Genomic DNA, 7,329 nt, shown 5'->3' with positions numbered 1-7,329 from the left:
GGGGGGCTTCCTTTTATAGGAAAAGGAGGCTAGGGTTGGGGGCTTTGCTCTGTTTCGGAGACGTTCGATCGCCATCGGACGGTCCGGAGCGGATGGGGGGTAGGTAGGTGGGTCTAGTGGGCTGTGAAGAGAGGTTGGGCTGAGGGGAGAGAATAGAAATGCAGCCCGGCAACTGTTTCCGGAGACCGAAAACGTCCGACGAAGGTACTGGCAACGGTAGCGCTATGTTTAACGGTTGGGCTATCAGATGGACTCAGAATGCGACGAAACTTGGCAGGCGGCCTGTCTACACTATAATAAGACCGCACGACAAGTTGCAACCCATTCCAAGAACATTTTTATGCCACTTATAAAATAATATTTCGGAGGTGTCGCAGGCGCGGGCGAGTGTGGTCGGGCTCAGAACGGACAACGGAGAGAACCGGCGGAACCCGAACGGATGCAAGTTTTGAAAAACATGCAGATGAAATGCAGATGAAGTGCAGATGATGACATGAGACAAGATGCATAACAAGAACAAAATGCAAAACAACAGACAAAAACCCAACCACAGAGGAAATAATAAATCACATCTCCGGAAAAGGCAAGAGTCGGAGTTACGAATATGGAAAGTTGTATCCGGGGCGTTACAACACTCCACCACTACGAGAGGATCTCATCCCGAGATCTAGGATGGCACCGGAGGGAAAAGGAAGAGGAAGAGAGGAGGTAAACTAAGTTGCTTCTTCGACAAACGAGTGAAACCACGAACCTTGAGAGGTTGACCAATTTAAAAGGAAGAGTACAACAGCGATGAACGAGATTGCAAACAATCCGTAGGAAAAGAGGACCAAGGAACATTACGAGAACTTGAAGGTTGCAAAGACATGAATCAAGAGTTTAATGGACAAGAAGGAATTGAAACCACTCTGGTTGAAACGAGATAAGAATGAATAATAATGATATAATTTGGGTGGCACTCCGGTTGAACATGGAAGGAAAAGAACATGAACTTGAGAAGATGGGAAGATACTTGATGAAATCAACAACACACTGCCTCCGGAACTATTGAAAGAATGGCACAATGGGTAAGAAGGATTTCACACAGCACTTAGATTGAAAAGAGAGGCAAAACTTGATAAGATGGAAGAACTTGAATGAGAACACAACACTCCGATTAAATGGATAAGCACGTCAATGACATGATCTTGACAAAACGAGATGATGGGTGAAGAGAGCAACATCACAATGCCTTCGGGACGAAAGAATAGAAGTTAGATTTTTGGGATAAAGGGACGGAGAAGAAAATGACAATTTCTGCCACAAATGAGCTTGGAAAGCACCCTTCCAAGATGGTTACAACGGGGTTGTTGGAAAACCAACAACAAAAAGAATAAGCTTGTAGTGGGCTTATGGAAAACATCCCAAAATTATGAGGTGACAACCGGCCACTAACGGAAACAATTGCTTGCTTGAGAACAATGAAGAGATGAAAAACCTCTTTCACCGAGAAGGATATGGAGAAAGCTTGGATCATTGATAAGCACCACAATAGCAACATTCCTTAGGGAAGGCTTTAGGTGAAATCTATACCAAGATAACTCCAAAGAAGAAGTTGATTGGTCGAAAAGATCTCTTGAACAAAGAGAAAATGATGGATTTAAAATACCTCATTCTTGACAACATATGAATCATGACACATGAAGGAAATTGTCAAGAGTGACATAACACCACCACAAAAGATAAGGTAGAAAGAATTGCACTTCGGAATGCAAGATGAAGAATGCTTGAACTCCCCAAAACAAAACATGTGTTGAGCACCATGTTTATTTTTTTGAGTAAAGCTTGGCGGATCTTAACTTCAAGAGAAATCTTGAAGAACACTTGAAGAATGAAAAGAATCCTTGACGAACCACCATGTAGAGCTTCCATGAAGAACTCCGGTAATAAAGGATGATAGAAAGAAAGAGAAGTAGGAAAACACAAGGTGAAGCCTTGCAATGATTTAGACGGAGCTTTGCGATGATATAACCGAGATAACTTGGAACTCCGGAAAGAAAAGATGAACACTAGAACCGAGAATTACTTCATCATGACCAATCTCCGGAAGAAGGAATTAATCACTTGGATGAAACAAGAATAAGAATTATGTCATGCCTATCCTTCACCAATTTAAATTGATGAAAAACAACGGATTTGGCATACTACTTATTCTCGTAGAAAGAATTAAGAAAGATATAGCACAAACTTGAGAAGGTATTGATGGAACCACCGGTGGGATTGAAAAGAACGAATGAATGAATGAATTGATACGATGACGAAGGAAGAGAAATCTTGAACGAACCACCGTACGAATTGAAAACGAACGAAGTGAAGGGGTGAATCACCGGTAAGAATTAGAGAACGAATGAAGATACTTGAGGGAATTTAGATACATGAGAATGAAGAGGCCATGAACTGATTAGAGGATATTGAACGATGCACCGGTATGATTTGGAGAACGAGAGCTGAAAGCTTGAATGAATAATTCTGAGATGATGGACTACGGAGAATCAATCTGAAAAGACTCTTGAATTGCTCCGGATGGATGGAAGAAAATTCTCACAATCGAAAACAATTATGAGAGGATGGCATCAAGCTTGAACTACGCATCTTTGGAAGAACGGGTAAGGATTTAAGAGGAAAATCTTCTTCGGACTTCAAAATTCGAGAATGACGACGAGAAACACCACCATGAATTGTTGAGGCACTCCAGAATGACAATTAGAAAGGTTGAACCAATAATGAAAGAATTTCAAAGCGATCTTGGAGAAGGCATGTGACTGATGGAATCCATTCTTACGTCACACTATGAAAAGAATTTGGGAATAGCTCCGAGAAAATTAGAAGAGTCAGGTAAGATCCTGGGAAAAGACCTGTGGGTTAGGGCCCACTCAAAAGAAACACCATTGAACAATTGACTGAAAGGGGGGATTGCACCGGTTGAATTAAATGACTTGAATGAGATAACAACCTCGAAATATCTTGAACGGATTGAGAACGGAAACACAAGTCTTCCGAGATATCTTCATCACTCCAGCACAAATGAATAGAGAGAAGTGAAAGATTAAGAGGTGCACCGGTATGAAAAAGCATGTGACACGAGGAAAAGAATATGATCAACACTGAAAGCTTGAAATGGATCCACCAGAGAAGAAAAAGAACGAAGGATGATGAACTTAAAACTCATGAGCATCTTCACGAGGGATCGCCGGATCAAAACATTGATTGAAAAGAGTGAAGAGACTTCACATGAATAAATGGATACTTGATTAAGAAATCTGGGTCCTTGAAGAAAAAAGGGGTGGGAGGGCGGGAAAACAAAGGCAACTTGAGGAAAACGGAACAAACACCGTTGAGAAAACTTAGAATTGATCTTGCGGATGGGGAGAATGATGGGATCATCTCGAAGAGAAGCGCACCGGTTGGAAAAGAATTAACATGACAACCTCAATGATCAAAAGGATTAGTATTCACATAGCAATATGAGAACACCGTTTAGGAAAGGTATGGATTCAACACTTGACATTGAAGCAACTCAAATACCACAAATAAAACAAAAACAAAGGATTTGGCTTGCAGAAATAAGCCGAAAAAATACATATGATAGAGATTTACCCAATCCCATATCATGCATCTGTTGGAAAGATATTCTAGGAGCTACTTGAATTCCCACCTATAAAACTCCCAAAACTTTCTGGTTATGCAATCTGGTGTTGGGGATACAGGGGAAGCAATATATATCTCACCCAAAACTAACAATCCCTACATCCAGCTGTATCCATCCGTCAACACATAACCAAGAAAACTCCGGAAATCGTGTACCTCAACCTTCGAAAAGCATCCGTTATATGAGTTATGGCAATACTCCCGAGCTCGCCCCAGTACTGGGTTATCGGGGTTATCCCACCAACAACTGTACAAAAGAGATTTTCGATGTCGGCAAAGCTCAGGTATTCCAGAACTGCAACGATAAAATTGTGATGACAACACCTCGGAGCTCAACTCCCCAAGACACTGCCACAACCCCTAAATGTCAGGAGGCACCAAGAACAATGTTCTCGTCACAAAACCATCGAAGTGATTCCAAGATACCCGCGTGATCCTAAAAAAAATTTAGTGAAATTTGAGGAGAGGAAAGACAAAACATCTACGTCAGGAGTCCTCACCAGAGCGACGAAGGGGGCTGAGGAGTAAAAAGAATCCTACTCTCCGATATATATATAATCCTAAGACTCAAAATAGTTTTCTTCTAGACTCAACAACGGCCAACAATCAAGGGGGCTCCTAGGGTCGGTCGAGGCTCTGATACCAACTTGTCACGCCGAATATGCGACCCTATCCAAAAGGAACTCGAAGGTCCCACCAAGGATAGACTCGCATATTGAAACGCTTTTGCGAGGTGGATATCATTACATCAACATTACATAATAGATGGGGATACATACATGAGGCATACAATGTCACTCGAATATAACATCACAATACATAAGAGCATCATCCGTCTACGGATGAATCACAAACAGAAACTCAAACGACATCCACCCTGCTAGCCCAGGCTGCCGACCTGGAACCTATCCCTGATCGAAGAAGCAGAAGAAGAACTCAACGCAAGCAAGCATCGCTCTCGCGTCATGATCATCGCATAAACCTGTACCTGCAACTGTTGTTGTAGTAATCTGTGAGCCATGAGGACTCAGCAATCCCATTACCATGGGTATCAAGACTAGCAAGGCTTAAAGGGAAAGGAAGGGGTAAGTGGTGAGGCTGCAGCAGAGACTAAGCATATATGGTGGCTAACATACGCAAATAAGAGCGAGAAGAGAGCAAAAGGAACGATCGTCAACTAGTAATGATCAAGAAGTGATCCTGAACTCCTACTTACGTCAAACATAACCCAGAAACCGTGTTCACTTCCCGGACTCCGCCGAGAAGAGACCATCACGGCTACGCACACGGTTGATGCGTTTTAATTCAGATCTGGTGTCAAGTTATCTACAACCGGACATTAACAAATTCCCATCTGCCAATAACCGCAGACACAGCTTTCGAAAGATTATACCCTGCAGGGGTGTCCCAACTTAGCCCATGACAAGCTCTCGCGATCAACAAAGGAATAGACCTTCTCCCAGGAAGACCCGATCAGACTCGGAATCCCGGTTTACAAGACATTTCGACAATGGTAAAACAAGACCAGCAAGACCGCCCGATGCGCCGACAATCCCGATAGGAGCTGCACATATCTCGTTCTCAGGGCAACACCGGATAAGCTAAGCGTATAGGAACCGACGTAACCCAAGTTGCCAAGGGATGGTCCCGCACGGTGCTCTAGTTTGGACCAACACTTAGACAAGCACTGGCCCGGGGGGCTGTAATAAAGATGACCCTCGGGATGCGCGACTCCCAAGGGAAAAAAGGGCTAGGTGAGGCAAATGGTAAAACCAAGGTTGGGCCTTGCTGGAGGAGTTTTATTCAAAGCGAACTGTCGAGGGGGTCCCATAAATCACCCGACCGCGTAAGGAACGCAAAATCCGGGAACATAACACCGGTATGACGGAAACTAGGGCGGCAAGAGTGGAACAAAACACTAGGCAAAAGGCCGAGTCTTCCACCCTTTACCAAATATATAGATGCATTAATAATATAAGAGATATTGTGATATCCCAACCAAAATCCTGTCCACCATGGAGAAATCTTCAACTTCACCTGCAACTAGCAACGCTATAAGAGGGGCTGAGCAAAAGCGGTAACATAGCCAAGCAACGGTTTGCTAGGAAGGGTGTCAAAGGTTAGAGGTTCATGGCAATATGGGATGGCTTGAATAAACAGGTGATAGGTAACGCAGCATAGCGATAGAACGAAGCAACTAGCATAGCAATGATAGTAGTGAGATCTAGAGTAGCGGTCATCTTGCCTGAAATCCCGCTAGGAAGAAGAACGAGTCCATGAAGAAGACGAACGGGAGCAGTCGAACGAATCCTCACAATCGCAACATTACCGGAACTAAGAAGCAACACCGGAAAGAAACAAAAAACATGGTAAACAACCATCACATAGACATGGCACAATGCACAACCAAGTATGATGCATGTCCGGTTTAAAGAGGCATGGCATGGCAAACTGCAATACACAATACTACAAATTAAGTGGAGCTCAATATGCAACGAGTTGCATATTGACAAAACACCACATGCAATTATTTAGTTCTCTCTCGGTTTTGTACCCAACAATATTAAATGTTATTAGCATGGAAAGGGGGTAAGCATAAGTAAACTAGCTATTTAGGCAAGTTTAAATGAGGCCGGAAGCAACAAACAACAATTTCGGAAAATCCTCAAGTGCATATTTTAGATTCGGTACTGTTCTGCCCTAAACACAATTTTAATGTTGTTAAACAGGAAAATAAAGTGGACCATGTTAAACTAGGCGTTTTCCCACCCCATTTACATATAAAGTTTATTAAAATCGGAGCTACGGTTAATTAGTTATGAAATAAATCATTTTAGCATGGCATTTAAGCAAATTAACACAAATAACATTTTAAACATTTTAAACATAGATGAAAGTGGCATATTATTAATCTACACAATTTTCTAAGCATTTACATATATAAAACATTTTAATCCGATGCATAGTTTATTAGTTATTATATGCATGAACAAAAGGGGGTTTTCTGCAATTATGCCAACTCTGGATAAATGGAAAAATCACAGCGCATGGAAAAAACACTATACTGGGCCGAATCCGGGTAGCCCAACAGTGCACAAGGGGGCTCGGGTCACTCACCATGGCACTTGGGCCGGCTCGGTGGAGAAGCTGGGCTGCAGCTGGGGAGGCTCACGCGGGCCGGTGGATCTGGTGGGCAATGGTGACGCTGGGCCGCGGTGTGGTCGGGGCTGATGGAGAGGCGAGCGAGGCCGGTGGCTGGCAGAGCTGGGCTTTGGCGGTTTGTGGCCCACGTGGTCGGCAACGACCGATGGTGTCGTCCTCGCGCTCACGCGCGAAGGCAGGGGAGGCCGGCGGCGTGAAGAGGTCCGGCGAGTGGGGCGGCGTGGTGAGTCGGGACCTGCGGAGAGCCGCAGATCTGGACGGGATCCACCGGATCCGTCCATTCCCGGCGACAGAAGGAGGTGGGGCGGCGAGCTCGACGCTGGTGGCGACGAAGCTCCGTGGCGCGGCGGTGGTTCCCTGCGGGGCAACAGAGAGCGAGCGAAGTGAGGCGAGAGGACCGGAGGAGGGGGAAGGAGGAGAAGGACGGGAGGCAGGCGGCGCTGGCCTGGGACGGCGGAGACGCGGCTGACGCCGGCGGGC

At 44.5% G+C, this 7,329-nt stretch overlaps 1 pseudogene; it reads left to right on the top strand.

The window, feature by feature from the left end:
• The window catches only part of LOC119350277, a 59,964-nt pseudogene that overhangs the window by 1,247 nt on the left and 51,388 nt on the right, over nucleotides 1-7,329 (top strand).

This window comes from Triticum dicoccoides, chromosome 1B, assembly GCF_002162155.2.
Source record: "Triticum dicoccoides isolate Atlit2015 ecotype Zavitan chromosome 1B, WEW_v2.0, whole genome shotgun sequence".
In the NCBI taxonomy this organism is placed as follows: domain Eukaryota; kingdom Viridiplantae; phylum Streptophyta; class Magnoliopsida; order Poales; family Poaceae; genus Triticum; species Triticum dicoccoides.
This window is presented reverse-complemented; position numbering and strand designations above follow the sequence as displayed.